This window comes from Panthera tigris, chromosome A2 (assembly GCF_018350195.1).
Source record: "Panthera tigris isolate Pti1 chromosome A2, P.tigris_Pti1_mat1.1, whole genome shotgun sequence".
Taxonomy (NCBI): Eukaryota; Metazoa; Chordata; class Mammalia; order Carnivora; family Felidae; genus Panthera; species Panthera tigris.
In genome coordinates, this window is record NC_056661.1 from 111,582,861 (window position 1) to 111,608,807 (window position 25,947).

General features: G+C 38.1%; 1 protein-coding gene across 1 annotated transcript in view; it reads right to left on the bottom strand.

The window, feature by feature from the left end:
- Nucleotides 1–18,031, bottom strand: part of MACC1 (MET transcriptional regulator MACC1) — a 64,479-nt gene extending 46,448 nt beyond the window's left edge. Inside the window, exon 1 of the mRNA XM_007089074.3 lies at nt 17,901–18,031. The gene's annotated coding sequence lies outside the window, so the exon portion shown is untranslated. The remainder of the gene's footprint in view (nt 1–17,900) is intronic.
- Nucleotides 18,032–25,947: the final 7,916 nt, after the last annotated feature.

Consider the following 25,947-nt stretch of genomic DNA (forward strand, 5'->3'; position numbering starts at 1 on the left):
GTGAGGCTTAGCTTCTATTGTTAATGGTTTTCAATTTTATTCTGTGTCTATGTTTATGATTAGATACTTCAAATTGTATGGGGTAAAGTTAATATATAAATATGTAACAGTGTGTACTGGCACATGTATATGCGTGTGTGTTATATGCAATATATATTATCATTAATAGTCACAGAAGACATATCTTTAGAACTGAAAAAGACCTTATTGATTATTTAATCTAATGGTTTCTAACTTAGTTCTCTCATGCACGGATAACCTATTTCTTTAAAGGAAATAGTGTCCAGAACTTAGAAAGATATAGCTGTAAAATAAATAAATAAATAAATAAATAAATAAATAAATAAATAAATAAATGCAAAGTTCATCTGGTTGAAAGGTAAGGGGATAAAAGCTCACCACCCTCACCTTGCTATCCACCCTGTTCACTGTAACAGGGACTCTGGAGTCACTCCCCAGAATTCCTAGTTCTCTATGGTACATATTTAAACACTACTGTTCAACTTCACTTGTCTTCTTTTATAAATATGGAAACTGAGACATTGAAGTTGTGAGTTATCTAAAAACACTTACCTAGTTGGTAATAAGGTCAATACCAGATCTCAGGTTCTCTGATTTCCAGATGTTTATTTTCTTTTACAACAGAAAGATAAATCCCAATCTTGGATTAACATTAAAATTGTGGTGTTTGAAAAGAGTTGAGTGATTTGGGATTTTGTTAAAAATTTAAGAAACTCTGAGATTTTCTTAAACTCAGTGAGGCAGCGAACACTGTTCTCTCTCTTTTCTTCATCCTCCCAGGCCTATCCAGCAAGGAGCTGCTATCTCTTCTTTTCAGTTTTGCTTTCCACTGGCTCTGTCACTTGCCTGTTCCCTGTACAAACCCAATAGATCTAATATTTTGACCCTATGAGTAAAGAATCATGTGGCCCTGCATTTTTTTGTATATAAATAAGCATAGCTAAGATAAAGATTCTGTGGAATCTTAGTGACAACTTGTTTTTCTTTCTTGGGCATTTTTAAAGTTGGCCAGACTTTGATTTTTAACAGCGTGCATATCAAATTCTTTTGTACATTTAGAAAAACCTGCACATGTTCTTATGTAGGCACCATCAATGAACTAAGGAGTGAATTAACTGAGGAATGAATTAACTTGGAAGCATGGTTTATTTTACAAATGTCTCCAGACAAAAACTAAGAAAATAGAATGTAATTGCATTATGTACAAAGATTTTAGACAAACTCTGGATATGCCATGGAAAGTTTTAAAAGCCATATTTGAGCTGCAAAATTCAAAATCACAATTCTTCACACTCAATTTCAGGTGAAACAGAATATATTTTGGTCATCTAATATGAGACTTAACATAGTGGCTTTTAAGAGGAATGTTATTACTCTTTGTTTTCATTTTTATTCCTTACAATATACAAGCTTATTTTTTCAACTAGAATATATAAGCGATTTCATTTATAGAAATATTTATTTGATAAAAACCATTTCAACATAAGCAATTTCAAGGATCATATGAAGAAAACCACACTCTCTAGCGGTGAAACCTTGAAACAGCAAAGTCATGAAGGCAGACTTCTGCCTGTCTGACAGGCACTGCCTCATTCAGGTCGAGGGAATAACAGGAAGGTCTGAAGTTTGGGTATTAGCAATGAAACCTCAAGAAGACTACAACATCTGGAGGTTCCTGAGAGCATTGGATACCTGAGGCATGGAGGAGAATGGTGGGAAAAGAAGCAAACCCCTGACAAAAAGATATTGATCAAAGCAATGTCTGATCTCCTTTCATGAGGACTGGGGAAAACCTGGCAGTAATTAAACTAGTGCGTAAGTAAAGTCCCAGGGACTTTTCTGAACCAGAATTAGCCACTGAATCCAAATGCAGCATGGGAGATCAAGAGGGATAAAGAGCCAAGAGAATCATGCTATTTCAGGATGTAAACAATGAAGAAAGCAGGACTGCCAAAGACTTGAGTTTAATGGATGTTGGTCTCCTAGCGGGCATGAAAGGATGAAAGGGGATCAATTCGTCAGTGTAAACATTTAAGGCTTACCCAGACGAGTAAACATTTTATCCAGGGTCCACCCTTTGATTATTCAATCACGTCTTGATAATCTCCTGAAGTCTGCACCTGGTCCTAGCCTCCATTCTGGGGTTCTCCTTTCAAATCTCAGCCTCATTTTAAATCTCTTCAGTATTCCTCTAATGAAGCAAGATTTTTATGAGGGTCACCAATTTATAAGTCAAATTACATATATATTATCCAGTTAATCAGAATAATCAATGCCATGCACCCCAATCAGCCTTGATATAAAACAAATCTTTCAAATGAGAGACAAAATAGGACAATAAAAGAATAATATCAATTGGCATAACAATGAAGAGTTCATGAAAAAGAGAGATCTACAGAAGACTCAGTAAATGCTTTGTCCATAAAAGTACAATTATGAGACTATGCGGAAGGAGGCTTTTCTAAATTATTAAACATTATAAAATACTTTTAAAAATGCAAAGCTCTCTATAAATACTAGATCTTGTATGAATTATTATTCTGCTGGCAGTAAAAAGGGAGGAGGGTAATAATGGTAATTTGAATTTATGGAAGGCCTATCATCTCAGACACTTGTGCTTTTGAATGCCAGCTTATTAATCCTCAGGGCTATCTTAGGAGAAAAGTAGCCAATGTTATGAGCTCTTTTTGCAGATAAGACATTGAGACACAGACAGAGTGTGTGGCTTATACAAGGCTTGCACAAGGAAGCTGGGAGTAGAAGGAAAAATCCTTAGCTACAGAGGGGGGAATGTGGTCCACAGATAAAGAGTTGGCAGATTTGACCTTCTCCTGTCCAGACATATCAAAAAGTAGGCACCGTCCCACACAAAGCTTTCGGAAGCAAAAGGGGATTACACAGAGAAGGGGCCTGAGAGTGTGTGGTGGAGTGTCAGAGTGTCGGAGGCAGCAGTTCAACCCAAGCGATACCAGTGAAATGCACAGGTAAAGGGCTTGTCTTCCTTGCTCAGCAGGATGGACACGCTGGCATCCTGAAGCCAATCCCCTCCTCTAGCACCACCCTCCCCCTCCACACACTCCATCAACCCTAGGGAGATCATCACATAACCATCAGGAAGTAATCACTTCAGAACCATGCTCTGAACAAGGCTGGAATAAGGGAATAAGTACAATTGCTCAAATTAAATAGGAAGCACACAGTGACAACAGAGCACTTATTAACATGAGAATTAAACACCAAAATGAATGAAGAGGAAATCGCAGAGGTGAGTTAAGAATACAGAAAGTGTCATCCAAAATAATGCTTGAGAAACTACTTTCAATCCTACCACCTTCTTTCAGAAAAAAAAGACCATTTTAATTTAAAACTAAATAGTTATTTTTATTTAAAAATAACATTTAAAATAAATTCAAAAGTAAGGGGTGCCTGGGTGGCTCAGTCGGTTGAGCATCCAACTTCGGCTCAGGTCACAATCACACAGCTCATGGGTTCGAGCCCCACATCGGGCTCTGTGCTGACAGCTCAGAGCCTGGAACCTGCTTCAGATTCTGTGTCTCCCTCTCTCTCTCTCTCTCTCTCTGCCCCTCCCCAGCTTGCACTCTGGCTCTCTCTCTCTCTCTCTCTCTCAAAAATAAATAAAATTAAAAAAATTTTTTAATTCAAAAATAAATAAAACTAAACGTTCTGTAAAATGAATGAATAAGAAAGCTGTGAATTTTCATAAAGGAAAAAAGTCTTTTGAGCAGAATTTTAAAGTGGCTGGGATTAAGCCATATCCTATACAATTATTATTAGCAAGCTAGAGAATAAAGAAAAACTAGGGGCTCTACCATTTGGTGTGCACGCACGCACACACATGCATGCACACGCATATGCTCATTTAAAAGAGTACTAGAAATGGATAGCTACAGATACATTTTAAAACACCTCTCCATTAACAAACAGTACTAAGTTGTATTTCAAAATAATAATAACAATAAAAACCAAAGAAAAAACGGGACGGCATCCAAGAGGAAAAGAAGTTACTGAGAGACCTCTGTTATCAACATTCTCAACCAACTTACTGATCACAAAGACACATCCTGGAATAGAAAATAAACAGTGCATAGGTTAATCACAGGGAATTTGAACTTTAGGAAACTGCCAAACCCAACTTGAGACATGAGAGATCAAGCAATGTAATTGCATAAGAAGGGAGACAAAGCAATGCATACAACTATTAGTATCTAATTTCCTGTTTGTTTGAGCCAGGAGAAATATTCCCCTTTATGTGTAGTTAGGCTCCTAAAGGTATCCCTTGCCATTATAGCCTAGAAACATGGAATATCATTCTGCACTCAGGTAAGTGTCAATCTGAGCCTACCCAACCTAGTTGTTCATTTCCCTTTTTGAAGTCCTCAAAGATGACTGGGTATTACTTAGTAGAATGGATGTCTATTTTTATGTTTCTTTATTTGAAAATAGATATTCTAAACAGAGAGAAGTAATACTGAGTCATCACAATTGATGAATCAAATGTAGAGATGATCTTGATGGATGCTGGTCAACCCAGAAGAAGGCTGACACGGTCTGTAGTTATAATAAACGAGAGGGAGGAAAGTAGCAGCTGGGATCATAAGGACAGGAGAGGTTCCTGGGCCTGTCTGCCCCATAGTATCCTGTAGTGTTTACGAAATTGTGATATCTGTGTTCAAATGCCAGCCACACTGGAGTTTGGTGAGAGGGCTGCAGAAGTGGCAAGAGGAAAGGATATGGACTCCAGCAGGGCTGGTCGTGAATGACCTTATAAGACATCTGAGGAACTTGAACTTCAGCCTAAAAGAAAGAAGACGCAGAGGAGTTTAAATCAAGGCAATGATGTGATCCTATTTATGATTTGAATTGTAGAACTATGGAGAGAAAAAGTGGAGCAGAACCAGAGACAAGAAGTGGCAGCGACCTGAACTAGGAAAATGGTCATGAGAGTGGAGAGTAGACAGAGCCCAACTGACCTCCTTAGATTCCGTTTTTGAGCTTCAGCCTCCAAGGACGTGCAACTTGGGGATAACCCCCCTTAGTCCAAGCACCAGCTGGACCTTTCTGGCCTCCTATAAAGGAAGGGTGTGTGTGTTCATACCTCACTTACTGGTAATTATCCTTTTCCCCCCATGCTCCTGTATTTCCCTCCCAAACAGTCATCTCCAACGCACTACTAGATGTTTTGTGTGAAGCAGTTTCATTATAAATTTCATTTATCTTCATTTGTAAAAACAACAGAAAGCAAGTCTCAAAACAATCTATACATATCCAAGTCAGTGAGAAACTTTTTAGAGAATCCTACTGAAGTGAAGGGATAATATAGATAAGTGCAGATATTTAATATTTGCTATTGCTACTAAAACCTTTTGCATTCATTAAAACTATCTTTTAGTTGCATCAATCTCTGTGAATAAATTTCATGGATATTAAAATGGCAGGTATTAACAACAAGAAATACTATTGGTGTTTGCCACCAACAGTAATGACAGAGAGAACGGCAAAGACTCCTTCCCTTAGGGATTTCCAGATTTCAGAATATTCCCATTGTATTCTTAAAGTAGAGTGAAAATGATTTTATATGTTATATTTGTTTTGAGGGTTGACTAATGTGTTTTAGAGGAAAGAACATGGGACCTGGAATAAAAGAACTTGATCAAGTTCTGAAACCTCTCTGATCTTTGATTTTTACATCTATTAAGTGGAAATAATAATTATGCCTTTGCTGCTGTGTTTTTTTAAGAATTCTGTGGCTTAATGTCTGTTATAAGGTCCAAAAATTTGGTGGTTTTAGGAATGTTCCAAAGCTGCTCTCTCAGAGCAGTAGTCAAGAGCTACATGTAACTATTAAACACTTGAAATATGGTGGTGCAACTGAGGAAATGAATTTTTAATTTTAATTTATTTTAATTAATTTAATTCATTTTAATTAAAAGGCACATGTGCCAGTGATCACCATATTGGAAAGTGCACCCTACAACATGGTTTTACTTTAAATTATTCCTTTTTAAAGTTAGTTAACTCTACTCTGGTCTGGAAATCCATAAACTAGTATATTGCACTTATTTAAGAATGGTGCCTAATATATAGGCAACGATAGATATATAACCATTTTAAATACAATCATGAGATGAATCAGAATGCAACTGCATTTCTGTCTACCACTTTCCTTTTAAAAATGTATTCACTGGGGGGAGTTTTTTCCAATACCACTGATAAAAATCCCCCAGTTAGCCTCGTGTATCTTCTGGTCACTCTTGACCTAAAGAAAATCCTGTGGTTACTTAAAGTTGCAAAATGCAGTTTTGTTTCATAAATTAAAATGTCCCATCCAATATTTTCATGAGTACACTAATCTCCCATCTTAAAACAGATCTCCTAGCCCTGCAGGTTAACAGCCTTTGTGGGAGGGAGTTCAGTGCACATCTTCTCTTTCCCAGCCTCACCTCCTCCATCACCAACTTACAAGTTCCTGTTACTGAAGTCTCCAAAGTTAGAGAATGGGGAAAGAAAGGGAGAGAGAAAACAGAGCATTTTTACCCTACTGGTATGACTGGAAGCTAGTTTTGTCTCTGCTGATGTTTATTGCTGATACTGTGGGGGGTGTGTGAGGGGGTATGTGGGTGCGTGCATCCGCGTGCAAGTGAACTCTAAGGGATCCTGAGAAACTCATGACTGCACCACTTGTGAAATGAGCAATGCATCTAATTCTTCTGTCAGTTACTCCTCCCTCAGCTCTGTTTTTCTACCAGAAAAACACATCAAGCTTTCCAGGAGTTTGCAATAGAGCCACTTCCTCAAAGCTTGAGATAAAAAGTACTGTTCCTCATATTCTACCCCTCTGCATTGGGGTAGCTCTCTAAAAATCATTCTCACAAAACCCTCCAAGTATTTTTTGCTCCCTATAGCTTTCTTTATAACCTGAAAGTGAATGAGGAGCTCAAGAACTGTGAAAATATCCCCAGGTGGAATTTTAGTCAGATACCTCTTTTTGGCATCTCAAATCAATTGTCTTAGAATCTTAGCCAAAATTTCCAGTTTAATATCCTGTTACTGTGTAAAAATGATCACTGCAGCTGTGTTTACAGTTGAAGACTAGGAAGTACGTGCAACTGCCAATAGGAGACCAATAAATAAATTTTGACGTATCTATGATCATTGTGGTAAAAAAAAAAAAAAGAGTGTGGTATCTTCATATGCAATGATATGAGTCAATCATCAAAATATTAAGTAAAAACATCAAGGGCACCAAACACTCCATATGCTTAGAATATCTACTCCTAGAAGAATTCAAAAGAAACTGGAAACTGCCATGCTGTGCTTCCAGGGAGAGGGTTTGTAGACTAGGAACCCAAAATCTGGCGTTTCAGTTTACTTTTCATTCTCTAGCTTATATAGTACCTGGATTTTTTCATTGTGGGGAAGAATCACTTTATGTTTTTTTAAAAAATATCCTTGTAAATACATTTTGAATAGATATTAAAGCCTCTCTTGATTGTCCAATTTTTTAAAAATACTATTCTCAAGTCTTTCCATTTGGCACAGTCTCTAGCACCTTTTTTTTTTTTTTTTTTTTTTAGCCCTGGCATCCTAACACAGATTTGTCTAAATGCTAATCAGAGTGAAATGTGCTACCTAAAATAAACCAACCAGCTCATTTATAACATCAACCTTTGGAAACCTGACTGAAACACCAAAGACAGAATAAATGAGTCTGTATTTTTGAGCAAATGGGTGAGCTATAACAAGCATGCTTTCTTTTTCCAGGAGAATACAGAAAAATAGACTGGATTATAGGCATAACATAAAACCACATTCACACTTTAAGTTTGTAAGCTATGTGTAAATATGGAGGAGTTAACTTTACATCTGGAAAATGATGCTTGATTCTTGATATTCAAAGACAAATAATTTTTTTACTGAATTTTCAGTTTATTGCAATAATCCAAAAAGAGAATCACCCAGTGGGCAGACACTGCTCACTTTGCTGGAGACTTGCTATTTTTCAATCAAACAAGGATAGAGGACCCTCCTAGTAGTTTAGTCTGAGGGTCTAGAATTAAACTTAGCTATAGATATCAAGGAGGAAACTTCAGTAAATAAAAACAAATTTGGTATATGAATTGATATGTGAATTAACACAACTTATTTTCTCTAAAATGGCAAAAGTAAGAAGAGAAACCCGCATAAAATTTTGCCTTTGATAAATTTTCATGAGATCAAAACTGTTTAGTTTCTAGTATCGTAAGTGAGGTCATAAAATACTTCCTGTAACTTCAGTCAGGAAGAGCAATCAAAAGGTGTGTTATAGAATTAAACAAAGTTAAGTATTTAACTCCATGCAAAAGGAAAAACAGAAATTAATAAGGGATAAAAAAAAAACGGGGTGCCTGCGTGGCTTAGTCGATTAAGCGTCCAACTTTGGTTCAGGTCATGATCTCGCAGTTTGTGAGTACAAGCCCCACGCCCGTCTCTGTGCTGACAGTTCAGAGCCTGGAGCCTTCTTGGGTCTGTGTTTCTCTCTCTCTCTCTCTGCCTCTGCCCCACTCATGCTCTCTGTCTCTTTCTCTCTCTCTCTCTTTCTCTCTCTCTCTCTCTCTCTCCCTCTCTCTCAAGCAAATAAACATTAAAAAAATTTTTAAGAAGGGAAAAACACCTAGAAGACGGCATAAGTCCCTGTATCAGAAAAATATAAATATTCTAAACTGTATTTTTCAAGATAAAGCAAAAGTTAGAAGTAGCCCAGATCCCGAAGGCCTTCCCTGGTCTTCTTTCTGTCCTCCTGCAGCTGATTTGGTCATGATCTTGGCTTCCTAAAACTCTCTCTCTAATTTCTTGAATTAGTCTCCTCATGGTTTTCCTGCTTTGCTTTCCATGTTTTCTTCAGTGGCTCCACTTGCATTACCTGTTTATTTAAATATTGTCCATTTATTTTGTTATTGTTAGTGTTGTTCTTTTCACTCTCAGGGACCTCTTTGAGCTATTCCAGCCTTCCTTATGATTCCATGTCCCATTTTTATGGGAAAAACTCAGTTATTTTTGTCTTTGAACTAGAGCTCTGCTATGAGCTGCAGAACCTTATCAGCCACCTTCAGAATATCTCAGTATGAATACTGCCATAGCCTTATACCTTCCCATACACGCCTCAGATCAAACATATCCACGGTTGAACTCGTCTCTCCTTCTTTATCTCCACCAAAACAATGCCTACTTTTTTTCAGGAACTCTGCATTTGTTGATGGTTTTGCAATCTTCTCACTTATATCAAATTAAAATCTTGGAGCCCCCTTGAACTGCATCATCTCTCACACACATCGCATCCATCTACTTGGTACACCTTATCGCCACATTCTCTTTCTAACTAATGCCATGGCAACTGCCCTGAGTTAAGCCTTATTACATCCTTTCTGGAACCTCAATCCCTTCTCCACTAGTCTTCCACTTTCTTGTCTCTCCCCTTCCTGCACGATTTTGCCCACTGCCATAAAAGTCATGTCATTGAAACACAGGTCTAGTCTTAGCATTCTGGTGTCTGTCCCTGCTGCTCTATTGAAACTGCTCTAGACAAGACATCCACTGAAATTTAAAGGCCACCTTTCATTATTGTTAAGGCCTTACTCTGACATGTGACACTCACTGCTAACTTCTCCCTTAGTGGAAGTTCTCCTCCTTTGTCTTCACTCACTCTACTCTCCAATGAATTTCCTCCTATTTCTCTGGCCTCTCCACAGTCTTCATAATGGTTGTTTCTTCCTTTGATTAAACCTTTATGTTATTATGTCAGAATGCACCACCATGAACCCCCTACTCTTCTCATGTGCAGTCCTCAATACCTCTGGGAGATCCCACCCTGACCCATGACTGTAGCTATGTCTAAGGATTGCTGACTTCCACATCTTTCTCTGATTTATCTATACCCCTGACTCCTAGACCTGTCCTACTGTTTAAAATTTATCTATGTGAATAGTCACAGGCAGGTCAAAGTCCACTAGCCTCAAATGAATTCACCTATCTATGCTCCCAAATCTATTTCTCTTATCTTCCCTATCTAAGGGAACAAGGACACCACCATCCAGTTAGTTACCTATGTCAGAAACAAGGAGGTAATCCACAATTTTACCCCATTCCTGCCCCCTAGCCACTCCCCCTAATCTGTTAATTGCTGCAAAATTAATATCTCTAAAAATGTCTGCCATATTCCAACACTAATTCCCAACACTACACCTCATTTGTGTAGGCTCTATTTTTTTCCTCACCTAGGTTTCTGCAATAAATCTTACCTGGTCTGCTGCTTCCAATCTTTCCTATTCTCCATTCCCAATATTTTAAAAATAATCTTTCTAAAATGCAGGTTTTATCAATTCAGTTTCTAGTTAAATATCATATGAGGACTTTCCTTCTTTTGCATGATATGGTCAGGAGTTTTAGTGGGTATTATGACCTATAATCCAGATTCTACAAATTTATCTTTAAAAGTACTCAGATATGTCCTAAGATTCTTGTACAACAATGCTCAATGTGGCACTATTCAAAATAGCAAATATGGGGGGAAACAGATATTTTCAACACTAAAGGACTGGTTAAGTTATAATATCACCGACAAATGAGCAACTTAAAATTATATTATATAGAAAAATATACAATGATACAGAAATGTGTACTATATTATTAGGTGAACTAAAATGATTGCATAACATTTTTATAAATTATTCGTTCTTAATACCGACTATAGTCATAACAAGACAGGATATACACACAATTCTTAAAGATGCACATCCTTGTTAGGTATAACTGTGGTTCTTAAGTTTTCTACAGTGAACATGCAACACTTTTGAAATCAGGAAAAAAATACAAATAAATGCTATTCTATAAAAGACTACACTCATAGATGAATGAACAAAGGTGTAGTACACACACACACACACACACACACACACACACACACACAGAGGAATATTACTTGGCCATAAAAATGATGCAATCTTGCCATTTGTGACAACATGATGGGTCTAGAGGGTATTATGCTAAGTGAAATAAGTATATGTTAACCTATACATACAGAGAACACCAGAGGGGAGGGGAGTGGAGGATGGGCAAAATGAGTGAAGGGGAGCAGGAGACACAGGTTTTCTTCCAGTTATGCGATGAGTAAGTCACAGGAATAAAAGGTACAGCATAGTCAATGGTATTATTATAGGGTTGCATGGTGACAGATAGTAGCTGCACTTGTGAGCACAGCTTAATATACAGAGATGTCCAAAGCCTGCATTGTAGAGCTGAAAGTAATGTAACATTGTATGTCAACTCTACTCAAATTTAAAAAAAAAAAGTCTAAACATAGTTATTCAATTTCTTTAGGAAATTTTCTTTATCCCCAAATTCACCTTGAAGTATCTCCCCCCCTGGCCCTCCCACTCCTTGCTACACTTTCCCAGCCTGGGCTAGGCATCTCTATCCTATGCAAACCCATTTTAGTTCTCACACTGTACTATCAATTTTATATACTTATTGGTCACTTCTTTTGTCACATGACCTCCTCCAACTCTACATGTCCAGCACTCATCAAAGCATGGGTAAGATAAATGTTTACTGAATAAATGAGTGAATAATGCTGCTCACCTCACAGTGACTCATACTGATTCCTCACTGCCTTCAGAAAAACGTGCATACGTCTAGGGTTGATATTTGTAAATCCTCTGTAATAGAGGCAACTTGTCTTTTCAGTCTTATTATCTTCATATTTTTGCTTCCATTTCTCCAAGTACCAAATCTCCAAGCACACCTATCTATAGGGAGGGATGGTGTCTTTCTTGTTTAGTGCTGTATCCCAAAACTTGGCTCAGTGCCTCACATAGAGCAGATGTTCAGAAGTTATTTGTTGAATTAATGATTGGATAAATTAACGGTACCAAATATATTTTGTACTTTCTACTTCCTCATACTTTATAAAAAGCTAATCCTGGGTCACCTGCATGGCTCAGTCGGTTAAGCATCCGACTCTTGATTTTGGGTCAGGTCATGATCTCTCAGTTTGTGAGATCAAGCCCTATGTCTGCCTCTGGGCTGACAGTGAGGAACCTGCTTGGGATTCTCTCTCCCCCTTCCCTATGCATGCTTTCTCTCTAAATAAATAAATAAATAAATAAACAAACAAACAAACAAACAAACATTTGAAAATAATTTTAAAGCTGCTCCCTTCCTTTTTTTGCCTCTTTAACGTTTTTTTCTCATCTCCAAGGCTCAGTAAAGTTTGATCATCCATAAGAATCATTTTCCAATTTTCCTAGGCAAAATTAAATTCTCCCACTACAAATGTAGCACTCATTTGAGACTCCCTATTACTTATGTTATTTTGATATAATTTAAATATTAACTGGTTTCTAAATTTTGTGGAGTTAAGGATTATGATACTTTAATGTCTCTCTTCCCAGTCTGTTCCCACCTATCCTTTCTCACCTGTCCTAGCTGGAATGCACTGAGTATATACTAAAGCCACCAGCCCTACATACTGACTATTGATGTAATATTTCTGTGAATCAGTTTCTTCATCTCTAAAATTGGTATAATATCATTATCTGCCCTCCAAAATTAACTTAAAAAGACAATGTAATTAAAGTGCTTAGGACAGCACCTAGCACATGGTAAGCATTCAATGACATTAACGGTTGTTAATATTATTATCACTATTATTATTAATATAATTAATACTAAAGAAAATGTTAAATGGACAAGTCAGTTAATTTTTCACATAGGTTAAAAAATAAGAAAGTTAATTTGAAATAAAATTTTGCATTATACTTTAGAGATTGGAATGTTCCAAATATATCTTACTCTCTCAGATACCGCAAGAGTCTGGTTTTCAGCTGTATCTGGAAAAATTATTTATGTGGAACATTTGAGATAAATAAATGTGTTGAGAATGGAGAGAAACAGGAACTCTCATTCATTCTGGCATGGAATATAACATGGTGTAAATATTTTGGATACCAATTTATTATCAGTATCTCATAAAATGAAGATGCATATACCTATGGCTCAGAAAATCTATTCCCTAATATCGTCACTACAGTAATTCTTACATTTGTACGTAAGTGCATATGTAAGAATATTTATTATAGTGCTACTTATCACAGTAAAATACCATACAGCTATGAAAATGAGTAAGTTGTGCTACAAAATCAACATGAATTAATCTCCAAAGTATAATGTTGAGAGAAAAGAGCAAGTTGCAGATGAATAATATATTTAATGTTTGTATACAAATTTTAAACACTCAGAACAATGTTATATATATATTTGGACATATTCACATAGTGGCAGAGAGAATAAAAGCATACAATGGAGAGAGAATCTACAAAAACAGGATAGTAGTAACCTCTGAGTCGGGAAAATGGGGAACAGGATCAGGGAGAGTGCTTTATGTTTTTTAATTTCTAATATTTTATTATTTAAGCTGGGGGTATGTGATATCTATCTTTCAATATCCATCTACTATGTATTAGACATATTAGGGAAACATCTAAATTAAGTGCCTTTCCCACAGAAACCTCCACTCCACCCTTCCTAGAAATTCAAGCCACTGACTGACTATTTTCCTGGCTAAAGATGAAGATATTTTTGTTTATTCTCAGGAAATACCCTATAAAGGAGCCCCATCTCTGAGCAAGGTGGTGGCTGTAGTAATTAAGAAAGGATTCTCAAGAGAAAATAAAATTTGGGGAGTAAATAGTCAACCTCTTCTCCATTCCCCTTCCCTTCCCTAGATACCTGAAGATTCTCTTCTTGTGTCCTTGAGTGGGACAGGAAAGAGAGCAGGGCTAAATTTCATTTTAAGGAGGTATGTTCTTGCTTTCTCCACTTCTCTGGCCAACACTGATGGCTTTCTAGAATTCCAGGACCATGTGATTAACAATGCAGTTTCCTTTTCCACTGGGAGGTTGACTCATCTTATTTTCGAACTGCTGTAGCACAAAGGATCATTTCCCCAACAAAAAATAGCTCTTTCTCTTTTGCCTCAGTGTCACTGTAATTCTCTTAGGCCACAAAACTTAACAACTCAAGAGCAATTTATTGGTGGTCTTTTTATAATTATGACTTAATTTTCTTTTTTGTTGATTGACTTCTTCATCTCTGTCTTCTTTTTCATTTTTCCCCATCAGCTGTTATTTACCCATGCTCAGAAAATTGAGACTTATTTTCAAAGTACTCTGTTTGCATTCATGTTCCCTGTGCTCCAACCCCCTTATATGCCATTTCTTAGATGATCTTCCCTTTTTTTAAAGTTTATTTATATATTTATTTTCCTTAAAAAATTGTTTATTATAAGGGAAGGGAAACAAAAATAATATAAAAACAGGGAGGGGGACAAAACATAAGAGACTCATAAATATGGAGAACAAACAGAGGATTACTGAAGGGGGTGTGGGAGGGGGGATGGACTAAATGGGTAAAGGGCACTAAGGAATCTACTCCTGAAATCATTGTTGCACTATATGCTAACTAATTTGGGCGTAAATTAAAAAAAAAATGTTTATTCTGAGAAAGAGAGAGAGAGTGAGTGGGGGAAAGGCAGAGAGGGAGGGATAAAGAGAATCCTAAGCAGCCTTCACACTGTCAGTGCAGAGCCTGATGCGGGGCTTGAACTCACGAACTGTGTGATGCCGATCGGATGCTTAAACAACTGAGCCACTCAAGCACCCCATTAGATGAGCTTCCTAAAGCACAACTTTCAACATGTGCCTGGGTCAGGGCCCTTTTGGACCCTCCATCACATAGAAGCTGAAGTCCAAATCTCTTTAAAACTTCTACATTTGACTTTATTCCTGAATCATTATCCAAATATATCGTAGAATACCAGATATCCTTCCTTCCCAGCTATACATAAAAATAACTAATTCAATTTCACTTCCGAATTTTGCAGTGGAGTTACTACCTCAATATTTCCCAAACTTTAGGGATTCTGGCACCTCGTCATTATTTTTCCATTACCAATTGCCATCTGAAATATTTTTTACTTACTATTCTCTGTAAATTCACTCTCATTTTAGCTAAGATAAGTATTGTAAAAGCAAATTTCTAGCAGTATCTTAAATGGGGAAAAAACAGCATCTACTGGAATTATTGGGCAATAAGTATAAAAATAAATGTTATTCTAATAGCTAAATTACTACTAAATACCTTTTGCCTGCTAAAATCATTGAGCTTGCTACTTACTTTATAGTTCTTTTTTTTTTTTTTAATGTTTATTTATTTTTGAGACAGAGAGAAACAGAGCATGAACGGGGGAGGGTCAGAGAGAGGGAGACACAGAATCTGAAACAGGCTCCAGGCTCTGAGCAGCCAGCACAGAACCTGACGCGGGGCTTGAACTCACGGACCGCAAGATCATGACCTGAGCCGAAGTCAGACGCTTAACCGACTGAGCCACCCAGGCGCTCCAGTTTATAGTTCTTATAAAGGAGAATGGAAAACAAGTGTTGGAAGAATTTTAAAGTCATATTAACAACAATAAAATTTTGTCCATAAAAAAATGGAAAGAAATTTTTAAAATACACTAACTTTCTCATAGCATTACCAATGTTATTAATTGTCCAGTCTATCTATTGTCCCAAATAATTTCATCCGTGCAAAGCTGGGAAATACTGCTCTAGATGAGATAGTCTCTTCATGTTTTTCTGCAGATTTCAGCTCCGCACATCCTTCCAGACCTGGCCAGACCTTCAGCACTTCCCACAGTGTTCTCTCAATATTCAGTAAAGGATGGCCTCCCCTTTCTCGGCTAATCTCTGTACACATCTCTTCACTCCATTTTGCTATTGACCGACTTACATAAAAGTTTTGAAGTTTATTTTTTTCTAATCTCTAATGATTACAGTTCAAGCAAAGATTTACGGAGTTCTTTTTAATCTCCCGATACTAAGCATCACACCTTCTAATTTCTCTTCTAATTTCTCTTCTAATAGGTCAGGATTCCCTCAGGACTATGCATCAGTCACTCTTTAACTACAGGCCTTGCCCGGGGGAGAACATTGCAGGATTGATAGAAGTAGTTGTTAAATAAATAAATGACACTTCCTAGAGAAAGTAGGCCATAGATGGCATTGAAGGGCAAAAACAATGTGGCTCTTTTAGGTGGTATTTATCAAGTGCTTCTGCAGCTTTTCTTCTCCTATAAGTTTATTCTGGTACTATGCTGGGCTTGCTGACATAGCTCCTGAGAGGATTTAAATTCATGTGGTATATCACATGCAAAACTTCACACACTTGTCACAAACACTTGTAGCTCTCACTTTCAGTTATCACCAAATACCACAGGGAACAGTCTTAATAGACAGCGTGTATACATATGGTCTTTCAAGAAAAGATTTCCAAAAGTTCAAAAGTGACAAACTTTCAAGTTTCAAATCAATATAATTCCAAATTATCTTTTGTCCTCCAAATTAGCCAATACGTTTTAAGATAAGGTGGCGTTTAACAGATCCTGCCTTGAGACACATAAAAATAATCTGTTTATAAATTAACTACATGGGGGGCACCTGGGTGGCTCAGTTGGTTGAGCGTCTGACTTCGGCTCAGGTCATGATCTCACAGTTCATGAGTTCGAGCCCCACGTCAGGCTCTGTGCTGACACCTCAGAGCCTGGAGCCTGCTTCGGATTCTGTGTCTCCCTCTCTCTCTGCCCCTCCCCTGCTCATGCTCTGTCTCTCTCTGTCTCTCAAAGATGAATAAACGTTAAAAAAAATTAAAAATAAAAATAAATAAATTAACTACATGGAAGATGAGAAAACCTAATTAAATAATGCATTTGAGTTGTAACTAATAATTGTTGACTTCATAATTCCTAAATTCTGCACAATACCCATAAAGTCATATTTAACATCACTATTACAAATTGGAGATAATCACATAAAGCTAAGGAGAGGATTACCAGATACTAACATAGGTGATCCAATATCAAACGTGAAATTAGACCCTATAAAAATGGACTTAGACATTTTTTTAAGAATGGGACACATTAATAAATTGAAGGCACCAGAATTTTTACTATATGCTTTTTGATCTATTTTTTAAAATTCTGCTGAAAAACACGTAACATAAAATTTACCAACTTGACCATTTGTGAGTGTACAGTCAAGTGGTATTAAGTATATTTACATTGTATACAACCAATCATCAGAACATTTTCAAATTGCAAAACTGAAACTCTGTACGCATTAAATATTTCCTATTTTCCCCTCCCCAACCCCCTGGCAACCACCATTCTACTTTCTGTTTCTATGAATTTGCCTACTCTCAATACCTCAATACAAGTGGAATCATACAGTATTTTTTTTCTTTAATCTGTTTTTGGGGCTTAGTTGAAACTTAATTTAAAAAAGCCAAGCTTATTGTCCCTCAGTTATTGTCAAATTATCTATTTAGTACAGCACATTATGCTAATTTCACCCTATTAACCCAATGAGGTGGATTTCATATTGACTCGACAAATGAGGAAACTGAGGCTTGACAAGGTGAAGCATCTTGCCAAAGGTTACACATCTAAAAAGCAGTGGGGCCACCAAATCCAACTTTATCTGACTTCAATGCCCACAGTCTTTAATACACCTGTCTGTCTTTCGAAATACTTACAATTTTAGAGCATTTCAACCATCTGAAATATCTGAAGCAAGCCAAAGTGGTGTGTGTGTGTGTTTCTAATTTGACTTTGAATGTTGCATATCTTCTTCCCCTCTTTTTATAAATTATGTTACTCAAAATCATTTCTCAAGGCATTGCTCTATTCTGTCTCAAAGTTTATTCTAAACCCTGTCCCACACAATCACAGAATATCAAGTACCTTCCCTTTTTAAAAAAACAACACTTACAGTTGTGGAAATGAACCCCAGCTTCTTCATTTCAGGAACATTATTTTAGTGAATGGAAGTCACCCTTCCAAAACCAAGGACTCTCTTCAAACGTGTCTCCCTCTGTGTATGGTGCCTGACCTGCTGCTTATGGAGCCACCTGGGACTGGAAGTCCTCCCACTGTGACTCCAAGGTTGTCCAACCAGAAACCCCAAAAGGCAAAAGAACTACAATACCCACAATTCAGACCTCTCACCTGAAACTGGGAGAAGAGAGTGGATGGCTACAGTTTCACCCTAGGAAAAAGGGGTATGTAAATGGAAAAGCAAAGCAGTAAAGTAAAGCATTAAAAATTCAGATCAGGTGGGTATATGTAAGAATAATTTATAAATATTGACCTATTTATATAAAAGGAAACAAAAGTGGTTGATGCTTGCCAGGTAAGAAGAAAGCTCCCTCGGTGTAGGCAAGGACTAAGAGCTGCTCATGCAAACAAATCCTCGTGCAGGGGTGGAACCTGCCCCACCAGATTCTCTTTGAGTGAGTCAGAGGTAAGGATGCCTCACTGCCTCGTAGAGCAGGTGAAGAGAACTTCCCTGGGGAGGCCTGACAAGCCTCTCCTACATCAGCCCTGTGATTGCCACTCAGAGATGTTACAGCCACAGTGGAGATCTTTCACCTTTGCATCTTACAAAAAATCCCCTGGATTTTTTTTTAATGTGAACAAAATGAAACCCTTTTTGATATTTCCTTCCGTTTTCTAATTTTGTGTTTTCCTTCTGTGTGTTTCCACATTATTTCCGGTTGCTCAAGAACACGAAAACTGAAGGGAAAAAAAGAAAAAATAAATGTTTAAACTTGGTTAAAATGAAAGGTGCAATAATGGTTTCATTTTTTTTTCAACATTGGGAAGAGAGAATGTTAAAGAGACACACAAAAGCTGAGAAATGTGTTTCCTCCAATTGCTCATACAGCATCTTTTTCTAGCCTTTCATTTCCTACCAGGCAAAATCCAGAAAATGGATATAGACAAGCCCTGGAGTGGTCTGGGCCCCCAAACATAATAGGAAGCAGGTGGCTGAATGGTGACAAAAGAGAAATTTCTTTTCCCTTTTCTGCATTTCCTCTCTACCCTTTCTATGTGCTACCTGCCTAGGGAACACTGGGGCTCCACGTGCCCAAGCCACTTCACTCACACAGAGTTCTGTTGAACTTTCCCCTCGGGTGGTCCCACAATCCAAACTGAGATGTTCTCCCTTCCTTTGTCACAGGTCCTTCAATCTCCTGACTAGAACCTAACTTTCCTTTGTGTCATTTATGTTCCTTCCAGAACAAATGGCTCTCCTATTTCCCCAAACCCTATATATTTTGTTTACCGTGCTGTGTTTTTCTCCCTAAAATATGCTTTGCCCACCTTTAAATGTTCAGTTCTTTCCTTTCTTTCTCTCCTTCCTAATAAATTACATAATATTCTATCTAGTCTTGTCATAACACGTTTTATACCTCGTTTCATTGTTTTGTGTGTGTGTGTACACAGGCAGTCTTACCTTCCAATATGAAGGCAAGACCTTGTTTTATTCCTCCTTCACTAACTCAGATAAATAATCAGTGAATGAAATAATGAGATATTAACTCTAAGCTGGATGTTAATACGAATACCATTTCTATCTGTCCCAGAAAACAAACATTCACATTTAAAGAACTTTCTAAATGTCTCTATAGAGTACTGTTATCAGAGTCCCCCCCCCTCAACCCCGCCCCACATGGTCTAGTCTGGTGTGGCTTCCACAATCATTATTTGCAAAAAGGTAAGGTATTAAATCTATCATTTTAACTACTGACAGTTCCTGAAGTAAAGGCTTTCATGGATCAGCACTAATTGTTTCACCAGCTCTGCCCTGTCATGTCCTTGATTTTCCTAATACCTTCCCAAAGACTGGCCCTCAGCCCCATGACTGGATCTTGGAGACTGGGCCCTGCCTTCATCTATGATTTTTGATCACTAGTTCCAGAATCTCATGCTCATTTCTCCTGTAATCTAATCTCCCCACTCTGAAGAAATAGCTGTGAACTTTGGACTACTTTAAATAGCTCTTAATCACTAATCTCTCTCACCCAAGGAAGGGAAGTGTCTCAGCAGTAGTTAGTTCCTTACACCTCTGCTTATACGGGATTCTCCTGGTCCCCACACGCTACTGTGTCTTGTAGCTATCAGCCACTGTAGAGGAAGTAAACCTTCTAGAGCCTGCTGACACATAATGATATGTCTACGGACCATCAGACACAAAGGCAGGCTGGTGAAGGTGACTGTTGTCTGGAAAAGTCTTCTTTACTCTCCTCTATCACGTCATAAGGACTGTCAGTCCCTTAACCTGCCTATGAGAACATAATCTAAGCTATCTAAAGTTGGGCACAGAGTTCATCCTCAACATACACCTCAGTGTTTTTCCTTATGAAAGTCTTTTCCGGGGCACCTGGGTGGCTCAGTCGGTTGAGCATCCATCTTTTTCCTAGGTCATGATCTTGCTGTTCCCACTTTCAAGCCCCACTTTGGGCTCTGTGCTGACAGTTTAGAGCACAGAGCCTGTTTAGATTCTGTGTCTCCTTCTTTCTCTCTCTACCCGTCCCCCACTCATGCTCAGCCTCTCTCTCTCTCTCAAAAATAAGTAAACATTAATAAAAAATTTTTTTAATTAAAAAAAATAAAATTTAAAAAAAGAAAGAAAGAAAGAGAGTCTTTTCTGACCTCTTCACCCTTTATTTTTCTCCTTACATCTTTCTTGTACTGATTTACACAGATGTCTGCCTGGGTTAATATTTTGCCCATGCTAATCCAATACATTTTCATCTACTCATGAAATCATCATCACTTGCAACCATGATATTTATTGTACCTAAAAAATAAGTAGAATGTGGACAAATGTTATTTCCTGACTGATAGAAAATGGAAAGCCAACCCCATTGATCCCAGTGTGTGGTGAAAAAGCAAAACAAAGGCTTGAATGGAACTCTAAGGGAAGCTTCAATAGAAACATATTGGTAGGTACTGCTTTGCCCAAGTTGGGAGAGCTAAGCAGGTACTAACTATACCTATATACTTTTTTGTTTTTATAATTTTTTTAATGTTCATTTATTTCTGAGAGAGAAAGACAGAGTGTGAGCGGGGGAGGGGTAGAGAGAGAGGGAGACACAGAATCAGAAGCAGACTCCAGGCTCCACGCTGTCAGCCCAGAGCCTGATGCAGAACTGGAACTCATGAACTGCGAGATCATGACCTGAGCTGAGGTCAGGTGCTTAAGTGAGCCACCCAGGTGCCCCTACCTATGTCCTTAAATGTGGAAATGTGAAGGTACCAAGAGGCCAAGTGGACATGCAGAAGCCAGGGGCTAGGCAAAGAGGCTACACCATGCCTTTACAACTCTAGAAAAATGGTAAGAATCATCCACTGATGGATGCCATGCTTGTACAATGTTCTCAAAAGGCCCATTGGTCAAGCACCAGAATCAAACCAGACTCCACAGCGGCAGACAAGACCCAGTAGCATCACATGAGCTCCAGCCCCCCTTCTTTTCACCATACCAGAATGTTATGTCTATCCTCCTACCATACACTCAGGTACCATTTTGGAAAGAAAACGAGACTAAGGAAAATGAGCAATTGAAAATTAAAAGGAGTCACCCAAAAGAATATTTAAGCTGAAGATTGTGATGTCCTAAACTGTGAATTTAAAATATGCTTCACCCCATCCACAATCTAATGGTGACAATCGACATGGAAGCTGAAGTGCCAGTTATTCATTGACCCAGCCATCCTGACAGATAAGAGCAAAGCACTTAGAATACCTAATCAGACACAGCCATCTGGGAGCTGGGATTAGGAATTGGCGACAAAAAGAATCAGGAACAGGGAAGAATCCACTCTCTTGGTGAACAGGGGCAGCAGTGTAAACACTGTCCCACTCTGAATGTGGCTGTAATGGCCATGGAAAGCAGGGTCCAGAACTCTTCATGTTGATCATACAAACTGTGATTTCTAGGGTTAGCAGAAACAATGAATGTATCCAGTGGCATTGTTTTGGCTGCTGCTCTGGCTTCACAAGCTGTGTGTCTGATTCTCCAGCCTTCCTAGAAACTATGGGGTGGGTGTGTTACTTTTCAATTTATATCAGCCAAACTCATTTGCTATTGCTTGGAGGCAAAAACTCTGATACATACACCTAACACAGCTCTTACTTTAATGACACAGACAGTACCTCTGCCTACTCTACTATTATTAAACTCCATTAGATCAAGGACTGGATCTAATTTAATTTCTAAATACCAAAAATTCCACAGTGCCTGGTCATGGTACACATTTGTTGACCTATATTAAACTGACCAGTAAAATAAGGAAGCCTTGCTTAAAGTTCCTTCTAACTTTATAATTCTCTGACTACATGGAAGCTGTCAGTAGCTTATTAATGCAGAGCTAATTTTTTTTTTCTTCAGCTGATTTGGAATTTAGACTTTATCCCCTCTCTGTGTCTAGTAAGAGAGCATAGCTAGTGATTTCCTGCATCCAGAGGGGGAAATCAAACACAAACAGTGGTTTGAATATGCCCAGGGTGTTACTTAATAATCAAAAGGGGATTTTCTTGGTATCCTTCAATGACCTATGTTAAATGTCACTCATGTTTGGTCTCAGTAGGACAAATATACAAGAAAAAAGTGATAGGAAACAGCCATATTCCCCACATGCTTAGATTTTTCCCAGTATGAGGTTATCTTGGAGAGAAAGGCCACATTTAAAGCTTAGAAGAAAGTTCCCCCTGGAGTTTTTTCTCTGTCGTCTTTCAGTATGTACTAACTCTCAGACCCCTGGGCAGCCTGTGACATCCGTTTTCTGGGTCACTTTGTCCCTGAGTCATGATCACACTGTAACTTTCCAAAAATAGTTAATAACTGTGCCTTTACCAGTTAATTTCAGTGAATAGCTCAATCATAGTGAAATGTTACAGCCAAAGTTAATTTAGGTCAGATTGATCTTATTTCCCTAGATTAAGTGAGCCAAATGGTCCTTACAATTTCATATTTTCCTTCATTACATCTTTCTGGCTTCTTATTGAACCATAAGATGAATCATCCATAAATTGACCCCCACCAAGCTGTAGACGTTTAGAAGTTGAGAAGTTCATCACTGTTTTCTTTTGTTCACTGCTTTCAGGATAACACACAAGAAAAACATGTGCCAACTGTTCGCATGATCATAAGATGTTTCCATGCTGCCCTTTTGCTACTAATCAACAACAGAAAACCCTCTGTACAGTTTTTTTCTGGAATGTCTTTGGATTACTTGCCTCCTAACCATAATCTAAAGAGTTGTTTTTGCTGACTCCTCTATATTTTTATTGGCACAATTGCCACTTTTATACCATAATCACTTTTTGTTAAAATCTTCAACAGTTTTTCCATCGACTTCCCTCAAACTTACATGATTTTCCAGAAATTCTCCAAAGTATATATGTGTATATTTGTCACTAAATCCTAAGAATAATGTAGAATTTTGATTAAAAGAGTGATTTTCTGCATTTACTTAATAGGTAACTTTGTGTGTGTGTGTGTGTGTGTGTGTGTGTGTGTGTGCGCGCGCGCGCGCGCGCGCGCGCGCGCGCACGTGCTTTGGGGGAAAAAGAGTTTACTCTGACTTCCTGGTATACCAGATGGTAAGTTATTTGAGAGTCAAATATCAACTTTTAATTTTATTCTATAAACCTACAATCTAGAAGCCAAGACAAGGGGATGGCAAATATTCCTATCTCATCTGTTAATATGGTTTATATAATATGCTTCACTATATATATGTTCTTGAATATTTCTTTTTTTTAAATTTTTTTTACACTTTATTTATTTTTGAGAGACAGAGAGAGACAGAGCGTCAGCAGGGGAGGGGCAAAGAGAGAGGGAGACACAGAATCAGAGGCAGGCTCCAGGCTCCGAGCAGTCAGCACAGAGCCTGATGCGGGGCTTGAACCCATGAACTGTGAGATCATGACCTGAGCTGAAGTTGGATGCGCAACCGACTGAGCCACCCAGGCACCCCTGTTCTTGAATATTTTTAAATTTTACATAAAGACACAAAACATTTTTTTAATTTTTCTTTTAATGTTTATTTTTTTTGAAGGAGAGAGAGACAGAGCATGAGTGGGAGAGGGGCAGAGAGAGATGGAGACACAGAGTACCAAGCAGGCTCTAGGCTCTGAGCTGTCAGCACAGAGCCCAATGCGGGGCTTGAACCCATGAACCATGAGATCATGACTTGAGCCAAAGTAGGAGGCTTAACTGACTGAGCCACCCAGGCACCCCAACACAAGACATTTTTTGATGTTAAGATCTATCCACATACCACTATGTGCTATGGACACCATCATTGGCATTTTTCAGGAATAGTTTATTTTTTCTCTCAATTTGAAGCTCTGTAATAAAGTAGCAGTATATTTCATACAATGGGAATACTGCCTCTTATCTTGCATGTTCCTAATAAGTATTGAACCACAGTCTCTATTCTCTAACTTGGGGTTAAGAGATTGAAATCCATAGAGACACAGGTTTATACAAGGTACAAAAATTCAGTGTTCTCTCACATAGAAAACAAGGAATGTCTTAAGTCACTTATCCACTATCCTATAAGGATTCCCATCTGGGATGTCAGAACCTATATGATGTTGGCTGCTTATATTTTCACACATTTGGCTGGTGCCAACAAGGGCATTTGAGTGTGTTTGTTTTTCATTGCAACCATAACAAATCACCACGGATTTAGTGGTTTAAACACAAATTAATTATCTTACAGTTCTGGGGGTCAGGAGGCTGACATGAATTTCACTAGGCTAAAACCAAGGTGGGAGTAAGAGTACATTCTTTTCTAGAAACTCTGGAGGAGAATCCATTTCCTTGCCTGTTTCAACTTCCAGAGGCCATCCATACTCCTTAGCTTAGATTCCCTTCCTCCAACTCTAAAGCCAGTAACATCAGGTTGAGTCCTCACAAGTGACAACTTTCTAATCTTGGCATCCCCTTTATCTCTGTTTCTGTCTCTCTGCCACTCTTGGTGTCTCTGTCTGTCTGCCTTTCTCTGTCACTATCTGACTCTATCTCTGTTTCTCTGTCTCACTCTCTCTCAGAAGCTGGGAAAGCAACTCTGCAAAGGACTCCATGATTATAGTGAGATCACCTGAGAAGCCCAGGATATCCAACCCCTCATCGTGAAGTATGAGCCTTAATCACATCTGCTAAGTTATTCCTGCCATGTCAGGTAACATATTCATAGGTCCCAGGAATTAGGGTGTGGACATCTTGGAGGGGCCATTACTCTGGCTATAATGCCAGTATACCACCTTGGGAAATACTCTATATGGTATTTTCGGATTAGAGCTGGACCCTGTACAGACTTCCCACTGATGTTGAAAGAAAATAGTTTTATTTGCACACAGAACCAATTTTAGAAGAAGATATATAATTGAAGAGGCATAAAGAAAGGCCTTGAGCCACCCCTCACCCAAACATCACCTGCTTCTCAGCAGTCACCCATTATCTAATTTTGAGAGACCTATGATTCAGTTCTAAAAGTGATTTGCTCTCAAGAACAATTAAATTCAATTAATTAAATAAGACCATATTAAAATGGAAATATACCTTAGAGGGATTGCCACCACAAAGATTCATTAGCCAACATTTTGTAAGGGATGGTTTATGAAATGGACAGAGTGCAAGAGGAATAAAGGCAGATTTAAATTAAAAAGTAGGAGTTAGCCTGTATCAGAGATACCATACAAAGTGCCTCTCCCACCCATGTAGAAAGGGAGTGTCTCTCCTGTCTCATGAAAGAATCTAGCCACAGATATACTTTTTCATGCCTTTTAACAGATGTCTCTACTGCTCTGACCGACCATCGATGACTGATTATACATGACTGGATTGAAAATTGATGTCCAAACAAAGTTGTCCATATGCAAGCTAAGCCACATTTTTTCACACCCTATGTTTGACCTGTCTGTGGTTTATGAATCAATTTGTCAACATTTTTAAGTGA